The following is a 22,514-nucleotide window of genomic DNA, read 5'->3' as shown; positions in this document are numbered from 1 at the left end:
TTGTAGGTTGTAATTTAGAATGGAATGTGCCAGGGAAAAGCCCTTTAAGTTTATGTCTCATTACTTCTTGTTCATATTTGTAGTTTACTTTTTATTTTTTATCCCAGTAAATATGATTACAATGGTTTGTTTGTTCTATTTGTGCAAGATGTGGTTCTTTCACACATATACATGGAACTATTCTTCCTCGCATCCTTTTCCCATGTAGGTTATGACACAATGTCGAGTAGTCTTCTCCTGGTCTTCCGTACGTCTTTGGTGGTTATATATTTCACATGGTTTGTATATCTCTGTTAACCCCAATGTGGCAATGTATCCAATCCTCATCCCTTTCTATTTGGTGAACCATAAGTTTTTTAATGAATCTGTGATTGCCTTTCTCTGTGGAAATATCTTCATTGGTATCAATTTTTAAGTAACTCTTAAAAGTGATATGATAGGATATGTGTCTTTTGCTTTCTCACTTACTACACGTGGCGTGATTACGTCTAGACTCATCTATGGTGCTGCAAACGGCATTGTTTCATTTTTTTCACTAGCGAATATTCCATCTGTACATGGAGGAGTTCTTCTTTGTCCATCCATCTGTTGGTGGACTTTTCGGTTACTTCCATATCTTGGCTATTGTAATACTGTGCAGTGCAGATTTGCCTGCCTGTGTCTTTCCAATTCTCTCTTCTTAGGTTTTACGTCGAGGAGTGGGCCTGCTGGATCATATAGTAGCTCAATGTTTACCTTTTAAGGCACCTGCATTCTGTTCTCATTCGTGGCCCTTTCCAAGTTACGTCCCCTTTGAAGTTGAGGGTATGCATTTCTCCACAACACCTTCAGCATTTAGTGTTTGTAGTTTTCTTGCTGATGGTTATTCTGACAAGTGTGAGCTGATACCTCTCTGTGGTTGAATTCGAATGTGCCACATAATCTGTTGAAAGTGAGCTTTAAGGCATGTCCTTTTCTATTTTTCAAGCTGTGATTACCCCTTAGTTCTTCAAAGTGTTCTCTTTAAGTATGTGTCATATTTTGAAATGTTTTGGCCTTTACCTCCCTCAAGACATTTTGAGGGCCTGTTTCATTTACAGTTCTGCAGTACTTGTTCCTATGAAGTGACCATTAGCACAGGCTTTAAAGCTGCTTTTGCAGGTAACTGCCAGAGGGCGGCAGCCTTTCTAGGTCCCCCACCCTGGTAACTAGGGAAAAGCCCTTGCGGCCTGTGGTGTTTCTCGGTTATAAATTAGAGTGGAGTGTGCCCGGACAAACCCACACAAGCTGATGTCTCCTTACTTTTGTTGGATTGTTACATTTAATTTTTATTTTTTATTGGAGTAATTTTCCACTGTGTACGTGGACCACTTCTACTTTGTGCATTCCTCGGTTGATGGACATTTTCATTGCTTCCAAGTGTTGGCTATGGTAAATATTGTTGGAGTGCAGGATTGCCAGCCTGTGACTTTTCGATTCTCATTTTCTCAGGTGATAGGCCCAGCAGTGGGTGTGATTGATTGACTGGTAGCACCGTGTTTCCCTTTTCAAAGCACCTTCTTTGTGTTTTCATTAGTGGCTCTTACCACGTCCCCCTTAGAATCCAGGGTACGCATTTCTCCACAATCGCTTCAGCATTTATTGTTTGCAGCATTTATGCTAATGGCCCTTCTGGCTGCTGTGAGCTGATAGGTTTTTGTAATTTGGGTTTGCATGTCTTTGAAAATTCGTAAAACTCATCATTTTTCTCCACCGTTTTCTTTTCTGTTAAAAAAAAGGAAACAATTGGGAGTACAATAGAACTCTTGAAATTGTGTTCTTGGAAGGTTGCCCTCTTTGGACATTTTTGGTCGATTTTCCACCCCAGAATTTTTTTAGAAAGCAGGTGTCTTTTAGCGAACTGCAAGTTTGGTGAATATTTAGTCACCTTTAGCAATGGGTTTAAATCTGCTGTTGTGGGAAGTGGCCTCAAGCAGGCAGCATATCTCCATTCCCATATCTGGGTACTAGGGCAGCAGAGCCTTTCTGGAAGTCGTGTTCCTAGTTTGTAAATTACATTGGAATGTGCATGGAGAAAGCCCCATAAGTTTATGTCTCATTATTTCTTCTTGGTTTTAAATTTTTTTTGTAATTGGGGTAAAGCTTAGAATATTGTTTGTCCTAGGTGTACACCATCTGGTTCGTTTGTACATTATATATGTCTATTCAAGTACAGATCCTCTTCCCATGTAAAATGTTACTGAGGGTTCCGCAGACCTCCCTTGCTATATGGTTGGTCTTTTTGAGATATGTATATAATATGTGTTTGTATACATATAGTAACACTAATCTTAATTTATCCATTCCCCCCACCTTTCCTTTTAGATGAGCATAGTTGGTTTTCTAAGTCTGTGAGTGTCTTTCTCTGTGGAAATATGTTCCTTTGTGTCAGTTATTAGATAACGCCTATAAGTGATATCATAGAATATAGGTCTTTTGCTTTCCGACTTACCTCATGTTTCGTGATTATCTCCAGACTCATTTGTGGTGCCTCAGAGAGCAGTGGTTCATTGTTTTCCATGGCTATTATTCCATTGTGTACATGAACCACTTCTTCTTTATCCATTCACCTGTTGTTGGACATTTTGATTGCTCCACTGTCTTGGCTATTGTGAATAAGGCTGCACTGCAGCTTTTGCGGCCTGTGTCTTCTCGATTCTTGTCTTCTCAGGTGAGAGGTCCAATGGTGCGCCTGCTGCATTGAATGGTGCCTGCAGTTATACTTTTAAACACAGCTCCTTTCTGTTCTCATTATTGGCTGTTACCCCTTCACGTCTCACCAGCAGGTAGAGTGTACACAGTTCTCTAAAACCCCTTCAGCATTTATTGTTTGTTGACTTTTTGCTGATGGTCAGTCAACTGGTGTAAGTTGAAACTTTTTGTAGATTAGATTGCACGGGTCTAACACTCCCTGAGGTTGAGCTTTTATCCATTTTCCTTTTTTTTAAAAGAGCGTGAGTAAAACTTAACTCTTCATACTCTCTTCTTGAAACATTTGCCTGTTTTGAATTGTTTTGTCCATTCCTTCCTTCAGCACAATTTTTTAGGGCAGGTGTCCTTTACAGCCCTGAGTCCTTGGGAATGTTAAGTGACCATTAGCTGTGAGTTTAAAGCTGCTCTTGGAGGAAACGGCCACAAGGTGGCAGCATTTCCCCTTTACCATATTTGGTTACTAGGGAAACAGAGCCTTAATGGAAGTGGTGTTGTAGGTTGTAATTTAGAATGGAATGTGCCAGGGAAAAGCCCTTTAAGTTTATGTCTCATTACTTCTTGTTCATATTTGTAGTTTACTTTTTATTTTTTATCCCAGTAAATATGATTACAATGGTTTGTTTGTTCTATTTGTGCAAGATGTGGTTCTTTCACACATATACATGGAACTATTCTTCCTCGCATCCTTTTCCCATGTAGGTTATGACACAATGTTGAGTAGTCTTCTCCTGGTCTTCCGTACGTCTTTGGTGGTTATATATTTCACATGGTTTGTATATCTCTGTTAACCCCAATGTGGCAATGTATCCAATCCTCATCCCTTTCTATTTGGTGAACCATAAGTTTTTTAATGAATCTGTGATTGCCTTTCTCTGTGGAAATATCTTCATTGGTATCAATTTTTAAGTAACTCTTAAAAGTGATATGATAGGATATGTGTCTTTTGCTTTCTCACTTACTACACGTGGCGTGATTACGTCTAGACTCATCTATGGTGCTGCAAACGGCATTGTTTCATTTTTTTCACTAGCGAATATTCCATCTGTACATGGAGGAGTTCTTCTTTGTCCATCCATCTGTTGGTGGACTTTTCGGTTACTTCCATATCTTGGCTATTGTAATACTGTGCAGTGCAGATTTGCCTGCCTGTGTCTTTCCAATTCTCTCTTCTTAGGTTTTACGTCGAGGAGTGGGCCTGCTGGATCATATAGTAGCTCAATGTTTACCTTTTAAGGCACCTGCATTCTGTTCTCATTCGTGGCCCTTTCCAAGTTACGTCCCCTTTGAAGTTGAGGGTATGCATTTCTCCACAACACCTTCAGCATTTAGTGTTTGTAGTTTTCTTGCTGATGGTTATTCTGACAAGTGTGAGCTGATACCTCTCTGTGGTTGAATTCGAATGTGCCACATAATCTGTTGAAAGTGAGCTTTAAGGCATGTCCTTTTCTATTTTTCAAGCTGTGATTACCCCTTAGTTCTTCAAAGTGTTCTCTTTAAGTATGTGTCATATTTTGAAATGTTTTGGCCTTTACCTCCCTCAAGACATTTTGAGGGCCTGTTTCATTTACAGTTCTGCAGTACTTGTTCCTATGAAGTGACCATTAGCACAGGCTTTAAAGCTGCTTTTGCAGGTAACTGCCAGAGGGCGGCAGCCTTTCTAGGTCCCCCACCCTGGTAACTAGGGAAAAGCCCTTGCGGCCTGTGGTGTTTCTCGGTTATAAATTAGAGTGGAGTGTGCCCGGACAAACCCACACAAGCTGATGTCTCCTTACTTTTGTTGGATTGTTACATTTAATTTTTATTTTTTATTGGAGTAATTTTCCACTGTGTACGTGGACCACTTCTACTTTGTGCATTCCTCGGTTGATGGACATTTTCATTGCTTCCAAGTGTTGGCTATGGTAAATATTGTTGGAGTGCAGGATTGCCAGCCTGTGACTTTTCGATTCTCATTTTCTCAGGTGATAGGCCCAGCAGTGGGTGTGATTGATTGACTGGTAGCACCGTGTTTCCCTTTTCAAAGCACCTTATTTGTGTTTTCATTAGTGGCTCTTACCACGTCCCCCTTAGAATCGAGGGTACGCATTTCTCCACAATCGCTTCAGCATTTATTGTTTGCAGCATTTATGCTAATGGCCCTTCTGGCTGCTGTGAGCTGATAGGTTTTTGTAATTTGGGTTTGCATGTCTTTGAAAATTCGTAAAACTCATCATTTTTCTCCACCGTTTTCTTTTCTGTTAAAAAAAAGGAAACAATTGGGAGTACAATAGAACTCTTGAAATTGTGTTCTTGGAAGGTTGCCCTCTTTGGAAATTTTTGGTCGATTTTCCACCCCAGAATTTTTTTAGAAAGCAGGTGTCTTTTAGCGAACTGCAAGTTTGGTGAATATTTAGTCACCTTTAGCAATGGGTTTAAATCTGCTGTTGTGGGAAGTGGCCTCAAGCAGGCAGCATATCTCCATTCCCATATCTGGGTACTAGGGCAGCAGAGCCTTTCTGGAGGTCGTGTTCCTAGTTTGTAAATTACATTGGAATGTGCATGGAGAAAGCCCCATAAGTTTATGTCTCATTATTTCTTCTTGGTTTTAAAAATTTTTTTAATTGGGGTAAAGCTGAGAATATTGTTTGTCCTAGGTGTACACCATCTGGTTCGTTTGTACATTATATATGTCTATTCAAGTACAGATCCTCTTCCCATGTAAAATGTTACTGAGGGTTCCGCAGACCTCCCTTGCTATATGGTTGGTCCTTTTGAGATATGTATATAATATGTGTTTGTATACATATAGTAACACTAATCTTAATTTATCGATTCCCCCCACCTTTCCTTTTAGATGAGCATAGATGTTTTCTAAGTCTGTGAGTGTCTTTCTCTGTGGAAATATGTTCCTTTGTGTCAGTTATTAGATAACGCCTATAAGTGATATCATAGAATATAGGTCTTTTGCTTTCCGACTTACCTCATGTTTCGTGATTATCTCCAGACTCATTTGTGGTGCCTCAGAGAGCAGTGGTTCATTGTTTTCCATGGCTATTATTCCATTGTGTACATGAACCACTTCTTCTTTATCCATTCACCTGTTGTTGGACATTTTGATTGCTCCACTGTCTTGGCTATTGTGAATAAGGCTGCACTGCAGCTTTTGCGGCCTGTGTCTTCTCGATTCTTGTCTTCTCAGGTGAGAGGTCCAATGGTGCGCCTGCTGCATTGAATGGTGCCTGCAGTTATACTTTTAAACACAGCTCCTTTCTGTTCTCATTATTGGCTGTTACCCCTTCACGTCTCACCAGCAGGTAGAGTGTACACAGTTCTCTAAAACCCCTTCAGCATTTATTGTTTGTTGACTTTTTGCTGATGGTCAGTCAACTGGTGTAAGTTGAAACTTTTTGTAGATTAGATTGCATGGGTCTAACACTCCCTGAGGTTGAGCTTTTATCCATTTTCCTTTTTTTTAAAAGAGCGTGAGTAAAACTTAACTCTTCATACTCTCTTCTTGAAACATTTGCCTGTTTTGAATTGTTTTGTCCATTCCTTCCTTCAGCACAATTTTTTAGGGCAGGTGTCCTTTACAGCCCTGAGTCCTTGGGAATGTTAAGTGACCATTAGCTGTGAGTTTAAAGCTGCTCTTGGAGGAAACGGCCACAAGGTGGCAGCATTTCCCCTTTACCATATTTGGTTACTAGGGAAACAGAGCCTTAATGGAAGTGGTGTTGTAGGTTGTAATTTAGAATGGAATGTGCCAGGGAAAAGCCCTTTAAGTTTATGTCTCATTACTTCTTGTTCATATTTGTAGTTTACTTTTTATTTTTTATCCCAGTAAATATGATTACAATGGTTTGTTTGTTCTATTTGTGCAAGATGTGGTTCTTTCACACATATACATGGAACTATTCTTCCTCGCATCCTTTTCCCATGTAGGTTATGACACAATGTTGAGTAGTCTTCTCCTGGTCTTCCGTACGTCTTTGGTGGTTATATATTTCACATGGTTTGTATATCTCTGTTAACCCCAATGTGGCAATGTATCCAATCCTCATCCCTTTCTATTTGGTGAACCATAAGTTTTTTAATGAATCTGTGATTGCCTTTCTCTGTGGAAATATCTTCATTGGTATCAATTTTTAAGTAACTCTTAAAAGTGATATGATAGGATATGTGTCTTTTGCTTTCTCACTTACTACACGTGGCGTGATTACGTCTAGACTCATCTATGGTGCTGCAATGGAATATTACTCCAATAAAAAATAAAAATTAAATGTAAAAATCCAACAAAAGTAAGGAGACATCAGCTTGTGTGGGTTTGTCCGGGCACACTCCACTCTAATTTATAACCGAGAAACACCACAGGCCGCAAGGGCTTTTCCCTAGTTACCAGGGTGGGGGACATAGAAAGGCTGCCGCCCTCTGGCAGTTACCTGCAAAAGCAGCTTTAAAGCCTGTGCTAATGGTCACTTCATAGGAACAAATACTGCAGAACTGTAAATGAAACAGGCCCTCAAAATGTCTTGAGGGAGGTAAAGGCCAAAACATTTCAAAATGTGACACATACTTAAAGAGAACACTTTGAAGAACTAAGGGGTAATCACAGCTTGAAAAATAGCAAAGGACATGCCTTAAAGCTCAATTTCAACAGATTATGTGGCACATTCGAATTCAACCACAGAGAGGTATCAGCTCACACTTGTCAGAATAACCATCAGCAAGAAAACTACAAACACTAAATGCTGAAGGTGTTGTGGAGAAATGCATACCCTCAACTTCAAAGGGGATGTAACTTGGAAAGGGCCACGAATGAGAACAGAATGGAGGTGCCTTAAAAAGGTAAACATTGAGCTACTATATGATCCAGCAGGCCCACTCCTCGACGTAAAACCTAAGAAGAGAGAATTGGAAAGACACAGGCAGGCAAATCTGCACTGCACAGTATTACAATAGCCAAGATATGGAAGTAACCAAAAGGTCCACCAACAGATGGATGGAGAAAGAAGAACTCCTCCATGTACAGATGGAATATTCGCTAGTGAAAAAAATGAAACAATGCCGTTTGCAGCACCATAGATGAGTCTAGACGTAATCACGCCACGTGTAGTAAGTGAGAAAGCAAAAGACACATATCCTATCATATCACTTTTAAGAGTTACTTAAAAATTGATACCAATGAAGATATTTCCACAGAGAAAGGCAATCACAGATTCATTAAAAAACTTATGGTTCACCAAATAGAAAGGGATGAGGATTGGATACATTACCACATTGGGGTTAACAGAGATATACAAACCATGTGAAATATATAACCACCAAAGACGTACGGAAGACCAGGAGAAGACTACTCAACATTGTGTCATAACCTACATGGGAAAAGGATGCGAGGAAGAATAGATACATGTATATGTGTGAAAGAACCACATCTTGCACACCTAGAACAAACAAACCATTGTAATCATATTTGCTGGGATAAAAAATAAAAAGTAAATTACAAATATGAACAAGAAGTAATGAGACATAAACTTAAAGGGCTTTTCCCTGGCACATTCCATTCTAATTTACAACCTACAACACCACTTCCATTAAGGCTCTGTTTCCCTAGTAACCAAATATGGTAAAGGGGAAATGCTGCCACCTTGTGGCCGTTTCCTGCAAGAACAGCTTTAAAATCACAGCTAATGGTCACTTAACATTCCCAAGGACTCAGGGCTGTAAAGGACACCTGCCCTAAAAAATTGTGCTGAAGGAAGGAATGGACAAAAAAATTCAAAACAGGCAAATGTTTCAAGAAGAGAGTATGAAGAGTTAAGTTTTACTCACGTTCTTTTAAAAAAAAGGAAAATGGATAAAAGCTCAACCTCAGGGAGTGTTAGACCCATGCAATCTAATCTACAAAAAGTTTCAACTTACACCAGTTGACTTACCATCAGCAAAAAGTCAACAAACAATAAATGCTGAAGGGGTTTTAGAGAACTGTGTACACTCTACCTGCTGGTGAGACGTGAAGGGGTAACAGCCAATAATGAGAACAGAAAGGAGCTGTGTTTAAAAGTAAAACTGCAGGCACCATTCAATGCAGCAGGCGCACCATTGGACCTCTCACCTGAGAAGACAAGAATCGAGAAGACACAGGCCGCAAAAGCTGCAGTGCAGCCTTATTCACAATAGCCAAGACAGTGGAGCAATCAAAATGTCCAACAACAGGTGAATGGATAAAGAAGAAGTGGTCCATGTACACAATGGAATAATAGCCATGGAAAACAATGAACCACTGCTCTCTGAGGCACCACAAATGAGTCTGGAGATAATCATGAAACATGAGATAAGTCGGAAAGCAAAAGACCTATATTCTATGATATCACTTATAGGCGTTATCTAATAACTGACACAAAGGAACATATTTCCACAGAGAAAGACACTCACAGACTTAGAAAACAAACTATGCTCATCTAAAAGGAAAGGTGGGGGGAATGGATAAATTAAGATTAGTGTTACTATATGTATACAAACACATATTATATCCATATCTCAAAAAGACCAACCATATAGCAAGGGAGGTCTGCGGAACCGTCAGTAACATTTTACATGGGAAGAGGATCTGTACTTGAATAGACATATATAATGTACAAACGAACCAGATGGTGTACACCTAGGACAAACAATATTCTAAGCTTTACCCCAATTAAAAAAAAATTTTAAAACCAAGAAGAAATAATGAGACATATACTTATGGGGCTTTCTCCATGCACATTCCAATGTAATTTACAAACTAGGAACACGACTTCCAGAAAGGCTCTGCTGCCCTAGTACCCAGATATGGGAATGGAGATATGCTGCCTGCTTGAGGCCACTTCCCACAACAGCAGATTTAAACCCATTGCTAAAGGTCACTAAATATTCACCAAACTTGCAGTTCGCTAAAAGACACCTGCTTTCTAAAAAAATTCTGGAGTGGAAAATCGACCAAAAATTTCAAAAGAGGGCAACCTTCCAAGAACACAATTTCAAGAGTTCTATTGTACTCCCAATTGTTTCCTTTTTTTTAACAGAAAAGAAAACGGTGGAGAAAAATGATGAGTTTTACGAATTTTCAAAGACATGCAAACCCAAATTACAAAAACCTATCAGCTCACAGCAGCCAGAAGGGCCATTAGCATAAATGCTGCAAACAATATATGCTGAAGCGATTGTGGAGAAATGCGTACCCTCGATTCTAAGGGGGACGTGGTAAGAGCCACTAATGAAAACACAAAGAAGGTGCTTTGAAAAGGGAAACACGGTGCTACCAGTCAATCAATTACACCCACTGCTGGGCCTATCACCTGAGAAAATGAGAATCGAAAAGTCACAGCCTGGCAATCCTGCACTCCAACAATATTTACCATAGCCAACACTTGGAAGCAATGAAAATGTCCATCAACCGAGGAATGCACAAAGTAGAAGTGGTCCACGTACACAGTGGAAAATTACTCCAATAAAAAATAAAAATTAAATGTAAAAATCCAACAAAAGTAAGGAGACATTAGCTTGTGTGGGTTTGTTCGGGCACACTCCACTCTAATTTATAACCGAGAAACACCACAGGCTGCAAGGGCTTTTCCCTAGTTACCAGGGTGGGGGACATAGAAAGGCTGCCGCCCTCTGGCAGTTACCTGCAAAAGCAGCTTTTAGGCCTGTGCTAATGGTCACTTCATAGGAACAAGTACTGCAGAACTGTAAATGAAACAGGCCCTCAAAATGTCTTGAGGGAGGTAAAGGCCAAAACATTTCAAAATGTGACACATACTTAAAGAGAACACTTTGAAGAACTAAGGGGTAATCACAGCTTGAAAAATAGCAAAGGACATGCATTAAAGCTCAATTTCAACAGATTATGTGGCACATTCGAATTCAACCACAGAGAGGTATCAGCTCACACTTGTCAGAATAACCATCAGCAAGAAAACTACAAACAATAAATGCTGAAAGTGTTGTGGAGAAATGCATACCCTCAACTTCAAAGGGGACGTAACTTGGAAAGGGCCACGAATGAGAACAGAATGGAGGTGCCTTAAAAAGGTAAACATTGAGCTACTATATGATCCAGCAGGCCCACTCCTCGACGTAAAACCTAAGAAGAGAGAATTGGAAAGACACAGGCAGGCAAATCTGCACTGCACAGTATTACAATAGCCAAGATATGGAAGTAACCAAAAAGCCCACCAACAGATGGATGGACAAAGAAGAACTCCTCCATGTACAGATGGAATATTCGCTAGTGAAAAAAATGAAACAATGCCGTTTGCAGCACCATAGATGAGTCTAGACGTAATCACGCCACGTGTAGTAAGTGAGAAAGCAAAAGACACATATCCTATCATATCACTTTTAAGAGTTACTTAAAAATTGATACCAATGAACATATTTCCACAGAGAAAGGCAATCACAGATTCATTAAAAAACTTATGGTTCACCAAATAGAAAGGGATGAGGATTGGATACATTACCACATTGGGGTTAACAGAGATATACAAACCATGTGAAATATATAACCACCAAAGACGTACGGAAGACCAGGAGAAGACTACTCAACATTGTGTCATAAACTACATGGGAAAAGGGTGCGAGGAAGAATAGATACATGTATATGTGTGAAAGAACCACATCTTGTACACCTAGAACAAACAAACCATTGTAATCATATTTCCTGGGATAAAATATAAAAAGTAAATTACAAATATGAACAAGAAGTAATGAGACATAAACTTAAAGGGCTTTTCCCTGGCACATTCCATTCTAATTTACAACCTACAACACCACTTCCATTAAGGCTCTGTTTCCCTAGTAACCAAATATGGTAAAGGGGAAATGCTGCCACCTTCTGGCCGTTTCCTGCAAGAACAGCTTTAAAATCACAGCTAATGGTCACTTAACATTCCCAAGGACTCAGGGCTGTAAAGGACACCTGCCCTACAAAATTGTGCTGAAGGAAGGAATGGACAAAAAAATTCAAAACAGGCAAATATTTCAAGCAGAGAGTATGAAGAGTTAAGTTTTACTCACGTTCTTTTAAAAAAAAGGAAAATGGATAAAAGCTCAACCTCAGGGAGTGTTAGACCCATGCAATCTAATCTACAAAAAGTTTCAACTTACACCAGTCGACTGAACATGAGCAAAAAGTCTACAAACAATAAATAAATGAAGGGGTTTTAGAGAACTGTGTACACTCTACCTGCTGGTGAGACGTGAAGGGGTAACAGCCAATAATGAGAACAGAAAGGAGCTGTGTTTAAAAGTAAAACTGCAGGCACCATTCAATGCAGCAGGCGCACCATTGGACCTCTCACCTGAGAAGACAAGAATCGAGAAGACACAGGCCGCAAAAGCTGCAGTGCAGCCTTATTCACAATAGCCAAGACAGTGGAGCAATCAAAATGTCCAACAACAGGTGAATGGATAAAGAAGAAGTGGTCCATGTACACAATGGAATAATAGCCATGGAAAACAATGAACCACTGCTCTCTGAGGCACCACAAATGAGTCTGGAGATAATCACGAAACATGAGGTAAGTCGGAAAGCAAAAGACCTATATTCTATGATATCACTTATAGGCGTTATCTAATAACTGACACAAAGGAACATATTTCCACAGAGAAAGACACTCACAGACTTAGAAAACAAACTATGCTCATCTAAAAGGAAAGGTGGGGGGAATGGATAAATTAAGATTAGTGTTACTATATGTATACAAACACATATTATATCCATATCTCAAAAAGACCAACCATATAGCAAGGGAGGTCTGCGGAACCGTCAGTAACATTTTACATGGGAAGAGGATCTGTACTTGAATAGACATATATAATGTACAAACGAACCAGATGGTGTACACCTAGGACAAACAATATTCTAAGCTTTACCCCAATTAAAAAAAAATTTTAAAACCAAGAAGAAATAATGAGACATATACTTATGGGGCTTTCTCCATGCACATTCCAATGTAATTTACAAACTAGGAACACGACTTCCAGAAAGGCTCTGCTGCCCTAGTACCCAGATATGGGAATGGAGATATGCTGCCTGCTTGAGGCCACTTCCCACAACAGCAGATTTAAACCCATTGCTAAAGGTCACTAAATATTCACCAAACTTGCAGTTCGCTAAAAGACACCTGCTTTCTAAAAAAATTCTGGAGTGGAAAATCGACCAAAAATTTCAAAAGAGGGCAACCTTCCAAGAACACAATTTCAAGAGTTCTATTGTACTCCCAATTGTTTCCTTTTTTTTAACAGAAAAGAAAACGGTGGAGAAAAATGATGAGTTTTACGAATTTTCAAAGACATGCAAACCCAAATTACAAAAACCTATCAGCTCACAGCAGCCAGAAGGGCCATTAGCATAAATGCTGCAAACAATATATGCTGAAGCGATTGTGGAGAAATGCGTACCCTCGATTCTAAGGGGGACGTGGTAAGAGCCACTAATGAAAACACAAAGAAGGTGCTTTGAAAAGGGAAACACGGTGCTACCAGTCAATCAATTACACCCACTGCTGGGCCTATCACCTGAGAAAATGAGAATCGAAAAGTCACAGCCTGGCAATCCTGCACTCCAACAATATTTACCATAGCCAACACTTGGAAGCAATGAAAATGTCCATCAACCGAGGAATGCACAAAGTAGAAGTGGTCCACGTACACAGTGGAAAATTACTCCAATAAAAAATAAAAATTAAATGTAAAAATCCAACAAAAGTAAGGAGACATCAGCTTGTGTGGGTTTGTCCGGGCACACTCCACTCTAATTTATAACCGAGAAACACCACAGGCCGCAAGGGCTTTTCCCTAGTTACCAGGGTGGGGGACCTAGAAAGGCTGCCGCCCTCTGGCAGTTACCTGCAAAAGCAGCTTTAAAGCCTGTGCTAATGGTCACTTCATAGGAACAAGTACTGCAGAACTGTAAATGAAACAGGCCCTCAAAATGTCTTGAGGGAGGTAAAGGCCAAAACATTTCAAAATGTGACACATACTTAAAGAGAACACTTTGAAGAACTAAGGGGTAATCACAGCTTGAAAAATAGCAAAGGACATGCCTTAAAGCTCAATTTCAACAGATTATGTGGCACATTCGAATTCCACCACAGAGAGGTATCAGCTCACACTTGTCAGAATAACCATCAGCAAGAAAACTACAAACAATAAATGCTGAAAGTGTTGTGGAGAAATGCATACCCTCAACTTCAAAGGGGACGTAACTTGGAAAGGGCCACGAATGAGAACAGAATGGAGGTGCCTTAAAAAGGTAAACATTGAGCTACTATATGATCCAGCAGGCCCACTCCTCGACGTAAAACCTAAGAAGAGAGAATTGGAAAGACACAGGCAGGCAAATCTGCACTGCACAGTATTACAATAGCCAAGATATGGAAGTAACCAAAAAGTCCACCAACAGATGGATGGACAAAGAAGAACTCCTCCATGTACAGATGGAATATTCGCTAGTGAAAAAAATGAAACAATGCCGTTTGCAGCACCATAGATGAGTCTAGACGTAATCACGCCACGTGTAGTAAGTGAGAAAGCAAAAGACACATATCCTATCATATCACTTTTAAGAGTTACTTAAAAATTGATACCAATGAAGATATTTCCACAGAGAAAGGCAATCACAGATTCATTAAAAAACTTATGGTTCACCAAATAGAAAGGGATGAGGATTGGATACATTGCCACATTGGGGTTAACAGAGATATACAAACCATGTGAAATATATAACCACCAAAGACGTACGGAAGACCAGGAGAAGACTACTCAACATTGTGTCATAACCTACATGGGAAAAGGATGCGAGGAACAATAGATACATGTATATGTGTGAAAGAACCACATCTTGCACACCTAGAACAAACAAACCATTGTAATCATATTTACTGGGATAAAAAATAAAAAGTAAACTACAAATATGAACAAGAAGTAATGAGACATAAACTTAAAGGGCTTTTCCCTGGCACATTCCATTCTAATTTACAACCTACAACACCACTTCCATTAAGGCTCTGTTTCCCTAGTAACCAAATATGGTAAAGGGGAAATGCTGCCACCTTGTGGTCGCTTCCTGCAAGAACAGCTTTAAACTCACAGCTAATGGTCACTTAACATTCCCAAGGACTCAGGGCTGTAAAGGACACCTGCCCTAAAAAATTGTGCTGAAGGAGGGAATGGACAAAACAATTCAAAACAGGCAAATGTTTCAAGAAGAGAGTATGAAGAGTTAAGTTTTACTCACGCTCTTTTAAAAAAAAAGGAAAATGGATAAAAGCTCAACCTCAGGGAGTGTTAGACCCATGCAATCTAATCTACAAAAAGTTTCAACTTACACCAGTCGACTGAACATGAGCAAAAAGTCTACAAACAGTAAATGCTGAAGGGGTTTTAGAGAACTGTGTACACTCTACCTGCTTGTGAGACGTGAAGCGGTAACAGCCAATAATGAGAACAGAAAGGAGCTGTGTTTAAAAGTAAAACTGCAGGCACCATTCAATGCAGCAGGCGCACCATTGGACCTCTCACCTGAGAAGACAAGAATCGAGAAGACACAGGCCGCAAAAGCTGCAGTGCAGCCTTATTCACAATAGCCAAGACAGTGGAGCAATCAAAATGTCCAACAACAGGTGAATGGATAAAGAAGAAGTGGTCCATGTACACAATGGAATAATAGCCATGGAAAACAATGAACCACTGCTCTCTGAGGCACCACAAATGAGTCTGGAGATAATCACGAAACATGAGGTAAGTCGGAAAGCAAAAGACCTATATTCTATGATATCACTTATAGGCGTTATCTAATAACTGACACAAAGGAACATATTTCCACAGAGAAAGACACTCACAGACTTAGAAAACAAACTATGCTCATCTAAAAGGAAAGGTGGGGGGAATGGATAAATTAAGATTAGTGTTACTATATGTATACAAACACATATTATATCCATATCTCAAAAAGACCAACCATATAGCAAGGGAGGTCTGCGGAACCGTCAGTAACATTTTACATGGGAAGAGGATCTGTACTTGAATAGACATATATAATGTACAAACGAACCAGATGGTGTACACCTAGGACAAACAATATTCTAAGCTTTACCCCAATTAAAAAAAAAAATTTAAAACCAAGAAGAAATAATGAGACATATACTTATGGGGCTTTCTCCATGCACATTCCAATGTAATTTACAAACTAGGAACACGACTTCCAGAAAGGCTCTGCTGCCCTAGTACCCAGATATGGGAATGGAGATATGCTGCCTGCTTGAGGCCACTTCCCACAACAGCAGATTTAAACCCATTGCTAAAGGTCACTAAATATTCACCAAACTTGCAGTTCGCTAAAAGACACCTGCTTTCTAAAAAAATTCTGGAGTGGAAAATTGACCAAAAATTTCAAAAGAGGGCAACCTTCCAAGAACACAATTTCAAGAGTTCTATTGTACTCCCAATTGTTTCCTTTTTTTTAACAGAAAAGAAAACGGTGGAGAAAAATGATGAGTTTTACGAATTTTCAAAGACATGCAAACCCAAATTACAAAAACCTATCAGCTCACAGCAGCCAGAAGGGCCATTAGCATAAATGCTGCAAACAATATATGCTGAAGCGATTGTGGAGAAATGCGTACCCTCGATTCTAAGGGGGACGTGGTAAGAGCCACTAATGAAAACACAAAGAAGGTGCTTTGAAAAGGGAAACACGGTGCTACCAGTCAATCAATCACACCCACTGCTGGGCCTATCACCTGAGAAAATGAGAATCGAAAAGTCACAGGCTGGCAATCCTGCACTCCAACAATATTTACCATAGCCAACACTTGGAAGCAATGAAAATGTCCATCAACCGAGGAATGCACAAAGTAGAAGTGGTCCACGTACACAGTGGAAAATTACTCCAAAAAAAAATAAAAACTAAATGTAAAAATCCAACAAAAGTAAGGAGACATCAGCTTGTGTGGGTTTGTCCGGGCACACTCCACTCTAATTTATAACCGAGAAACACCACAGGCCGCAAGGGCTTTTCCCTAGTTACCAGGGTGGGGGACCTAGAAAGGCTGCCGCCCTCTGGCAGTTACCTGCAAAAGCAGCTTTTAAGCCTGTGCTAATGGTCACTTCATAGGAACAAGTACTGCAGAACTGTAAATGAAACAGGCCCTTTAAATGTCTTGAGGGAGGTAAAGGCCAAAACATTTCAAAATGTGACACATACTTAAAGAGAACACTTTGAAGAACTAAGGGGTAATCACAGCTTGAAAAATAGCAAAGGACATGCCTTAAAGCTCAATTTCAACAGATTATGTGGCACATTCGAATTCAACCACAGAGAGGTATCAGCTCACACTTGTCAGAATAACCATCAGCAAGAAAACTACAAACAATAAATGCTGAAAGTGTTGTGGAGAAATGCATACCCTCAACTTCAAAGGGGACGTAACTTGGAAAGGGCCACGAATGAGAACAGAATGGAGGTGCCTTAAAAAGGTAAACATTGAGCTACTATATGATCCAGCAGGCCCACTCCTCGACGTAAAACCTAAGAAGAGAGAATTGGAAAGACACAGGCAGGCAAATCTGCACTGCACAGTATTACAATAGCCAAGATATGGAAGTAACCAAAAGGTCCACCAACAGATGGATGGACAAAGAAGAACTCCTCCATGTACAGATGGAATATTCGCTAGTGAAAAAAATGAAACAATGCCGTTTGCAGCACCATAGATGAGTCTAGACGTAATCACGCCACGTGTAGTAAGTGAGAAAGCAAAAGACACATATCCTATCATATCACTTTTAAGAGTTACTTAAAAATTGATACCAATGAAGATATTTCCACAGAGAAAGGCAATCACAGATTCATTAAAAAACTTATGGTTCACCAAATAGAAAGGGATGAGGATTGGATACATTGCCACATTGGGGTTAACAGAGATATACAAACCATGTGAAATATATAACCACCAAAGACGTACGGAAGACCAGGAGAAGACTACTCAACATTGTGTCATAACCTACATGGGAAAAGGATGCGAGGAACAATAGATACATGTATATGTGTGAAAGAACCACATCTTGCACACCTAGAACAAACAAACCATTGTAATCATATTTACTGGGATAAAAAATAAAAAGTAAACTACAAATATGAACAAGAAGTAATGAGACATAAACTTAAAGGGCTTTTCCCTGGCACATTCCATTCTAATTTACAACCTACAACACCACTTCCATTAAGGCTCTGTTTCCCTAGTAACCAAATATGGTAAAGGGGAAATGCTGCCACCTTGTGGCCGTTTCCTGCAAGAACAGCTTTAAACTCACAGCTAATGGTCACTTAACATTCCCAAGGACTCAGGGCTGTAAAGGACACCTGCCCTAAAAAATTGTGCTGAAGGAGGGAATGGACAAAACAATTCAAAACAGGCAAATGTTTCAAGAAGAGAGTATGAAGAGTTAAGTTTTACTCACGCTCTTTTAAAAAAAAAGGAAAATGGATAAAAGCTCAACCTCAGGGAGTGTTAGACCCATGCAATCTAATCTACAAAAAGTTTCAACTTACACCAGTCGACTGAACATGAGCAAAAAGTCTACAAACAATAAATAAATGAAGGGGTTTTAGAGAACTGTGTACACTCTACCTGCTGGTGAGACGTGAAGGGGTAACAGCCAATAATGAGAACAGAAAGGAGCTGTGTTTAAAAGTAAAACTGCAGGCACCATTCAATGCAGCAGGCGCACCATTGGACCTCTCACCTGAGAAGACAAGAATCGAGAAGACACAGGCCGCAAAAGCTGCAGTGCAGCCTTATTCACAATAGCCAAGACAGTGGAGCAATCAAAATGTCCAACAACAGGTGAATGGATAAAGAAGAAGTGGTCCATGTACACAATGGAATAATAGCCATGGAAAACAATGAACCACTGCTCTCTGAGGCACCACAAATGAGTCTGGAGATAATCACGAAACATGAGGTAAGTCGGAAAGCAAAAGACCTATATTCTATGATATCACTTATAGGCGTTATCTAATAACTGACACAAAGGAACATATTTCCACAGAGAAAGACACTCACAGACTTAGAAAACAAACTATGCTCATCTAAAAGGAAAGGTGGGGGGAATGGATAAATTAAGATTAGTGTTACTATATGTATACAAACACATATTATATCCATATCTCAAAAAGACCAACCATATAGCAAGGGAGGTCTGCGGAACCGTCAGTAACATTTTACATGGGAAGAGGATCTGTACTTGAATAGACATATATAATGTACAAACGAACCAGATGGTGTACACCTAGGACAAACAATATTCTAAGCTTTACCCCAATTAAAAAAAAATTTTAAAACCAAGAAGAAATAATGAGACATATACTTATGGGGCTTTCTCCATGCACATTCCAATGTAATTTACAAACTAGGAACACGACTTCCAGAAAGGCTCTGCTGCCCTAGTACCCAGATATGGGAATGGAGATATGCTGCCTGCTTGAGGCCACTTCCCACAACAGCAGATTTAAACCCATTGCTAAAGGTCACTAAATATTCACCAAACTTGCAGTTCGCTAAAAGACACCTGCTTTCTAAAAAAATTCTGGAGTGGAAAATCGACCAAAAATTTCAAAAGAGGGCAACCTTCCAAGAACACAATTTCAAGAGTTCTATTGTACTCCCAATTGTTTCCTTTTTTTTAACAGAAAAGAAAACGGTGGAGAAAAATGATGAGTTTTACGAATTTTCAAAGACATGCAAACCCAAATTACAAAAACCTATCAGCTCACAGCAGCCAGAAGGGCCATTAGCATAAATGCTGCAAACAATAAATGCTGAAGCGATTGTGGAGAAATGCGTACCCTGGATTCTAAGGGGGACGTGGTAAGAGCCACTAATGAAAACACAAAGAAGGTGCTTTGAAAAGGGAAACACGGTGCTACCAGTCAATCAATCACACCCACTGCTGGGCCTATCACCTGAGAAAATGAGAATCGAAAAGTCACAGCCTGGCAATCCAGCACTCCAACAATATTTACCACAGCCAACACTTGGAAGCAATGAAAATGTCCATCAACCGAGGAATGCACAAAGTAGAAGTGGTCCACGTACACAGTGGAAAATTACTCCAATAAAAAATAAAAATTAAATGTAAAAATCCAACAAAAGTAAGGAGACATCAGCTTGTGTGGGTTTGTCCGGGCACACTCCACTCTAATTTATAACCGAGAAACACCACAGGCCGCAAGGGCTTTTCCCTAGTTACCAGGGTGGGGGACATAGAAAGGCTGCCGCCCTCTGGCAGTTACCTGCAAAAGCAGCTTTAAAGCCTGTGCTAATGGTCACTTCATAGGAACAAGTACTGCAGAACTGTAAATGAAACAGGCCCTCAAAATGTCTTGAGGGAGGTAGAGGCCAAAACATTTCAAAATGTGACACATACTTAAAGAGAACACTTTGAAGAACTAAGGGGTAATCACAGCTTGAAAAATAGAAAAGGACATGCCTTAAAGCTCAATTTCAACAGATTATGTGGCACATTCGAATTCAACCACAGAGAGGTATCAGCTCACACTTGTCAGAATAAACATCAGCAAGAAAACTACAAACAATAAATGCTGAAGGTGTTGTGGAGAAATGCATACCCTCAACTTCAAAGGGGACGTAACTTGGAAAGGGCCACGAATGAGAACAGAATGGAGGTGCCTTAAAAAGGTAAACGTTGAGCTACTATATGATCCAGCAGGCCCACTCCTCGACGTAAAACCTAAGAAGAGAGAATTGGAAAGACACAGGCAGGCAAATCTGCACTGCACAGTATTACAATAGCCAAGATATGGAAGTAACCAAAAAGTCCACCAACAGATGGATGGACAAAGAAGAACTCCTCCATGTACAGATGGAATATTCGCTAGTGAAAAAAATGAAACAATGCCGTTTTCAGCACCATAGATGAGTCTAGACGTAATCACGCCACGTGTAGTAAGTGAGAAAGCAGAAGACACATATCCTATCATATCACTTTTAAGAGTTACTTAAAAATTGATACCAATGAAGATATTTCCACAGAGAAAGGCAATCACAGATTCATTAAAAAACTTATGGTTCACCAAATAGAAAGGGATGAGGATTGGATACATTACCACATTGGTGTTAACAGAGATATACAAACCATGTGAAATATATAACCACCAAAGACGTACGGAAGACCAGGAGAAGACTACTCAACATTGTGTCATAACCTACATGGGAAAAGGATGCGAGGAAGAATAGATACATGTATACGTGTGAAAGAACCACATCTTGCACACCTAGAACAAACAAACCATTGTAATCATATTTGCTGGGATAAAAAATAAAAAGTAAATTACAAATATGAACAAGAAGTAATGAGACATAAACTTAAAGGGCTTTTCCCTGGCACATTCCATTCTAATTTACAACCTACAACACCACTTCCATTAAGGCTCTGTTTCCCTAGTAACCAAATATGGTAAAGGGGAAATGCTGCCACCTTGTGGCCGTTTCCTGCAAGAACAGCTTTAAAATAACAGCTAATGGTCACTTAACATTCCCAAGGACTCAGGGCTGTAAAGGACACCTGCCCTAAAAAATTGTGCTGAAGGAAGGAATGGACAAAAAAATTCAAAACAGGCAAATGTTTCAAGAAGAGAGTATGAAGAGTTAAGTTTTACTCACGTTCTTTTAAAAAAAAGGAAAATGGATAAAAGCTCAACCTCAGGGAGTGTTAGACCCATGCAATCTAATCTACAAAAAGTTTCAACTTACACCAGTTGACTTACCATCAGCAAAAAGTCAACAAACAATAAATGCTGAAGGGGTTTTAGAGAACTGTGTACACTCTACCTGCTGGTGAGACGTGAAGGGGTAACAGCCAATAATGAGAACAGAAAGGAGCTGTGTTTAAAAGTAAAACTGCAGGCACCATTCAATGCAGCAGGCGCACCATTGGACCTCTCACCTGAGAAGACAAGAATCGAGAAGACACAGGCCGCAAAAGCTGCAGTGCAGCCTTATTCACAATAGCCAAGACAGTGGAGCAATCAAAATGTCCAACAACAGGTGAATGGATAAAGAAGAAGTGGTCCATGTACACAATGGAATAATAGCCATGGAAAACAATGAACCACTGCTCTCTGAGGCACCACAAATGAGTCTGGAGATAATCACGAAACATGAGGTAAGTCGGAAAGCAAAAGACCTATATTCTATGATATCACTTATAGGCGTTATCTAATAACTGACACAAAGGAACATATTTCCACAGAGAAAGACACTCACAGACTTAGAAAACAAACTATGCTCATCTAAAAGGAAAGGTGGGGGGAATGGATAAATTAAGATTAGTGTTACTATATGTATACAAACACATATTATATCCATATCTCAAAAAGACCAACCATATAGCAAGGGAGGTCTGCGGAACCGTCAGTAACATTTTACATGGGAAGAGGATCTGTACTTGAATAGACATATATAATGTACAAACGAACCAGATGGTGTACACCTAGGACAAACAATATTCTAAGCTTTACCCCAATTAAAAAAAAATTTTAAAACCAAGAAGAAATAATGAGACATATACTTATGGGGCTTTCTCCATGCACATTCCAATGTAATTTACAAACTAGGAACACGACTTCCAGAAAGGCTCTGCTGCCCTAGTACCCAGATATGGGAATGGAGTTATGCTGCCTGCTTGAGGCCACTTCCCACAACAGCAGATTTAAACCCATTGCTAAAGGTGACTAAATATTCACCAAA

This window comes from Balaenoptera borealis (assembly GCF_965194805.1).
Source record: "Balaenoptera borealis genome assembly, chromosome: 7".
Taxonomy (NCBI): Eukaryota; Metazoa; Chordata; class Mammalia; order Artiodactyla; family Balaenopteridae; genus Balaenoptera; species Balaenoptera borealis.
Note: the sequence above shows the minus strand (reverse complement) of the source record.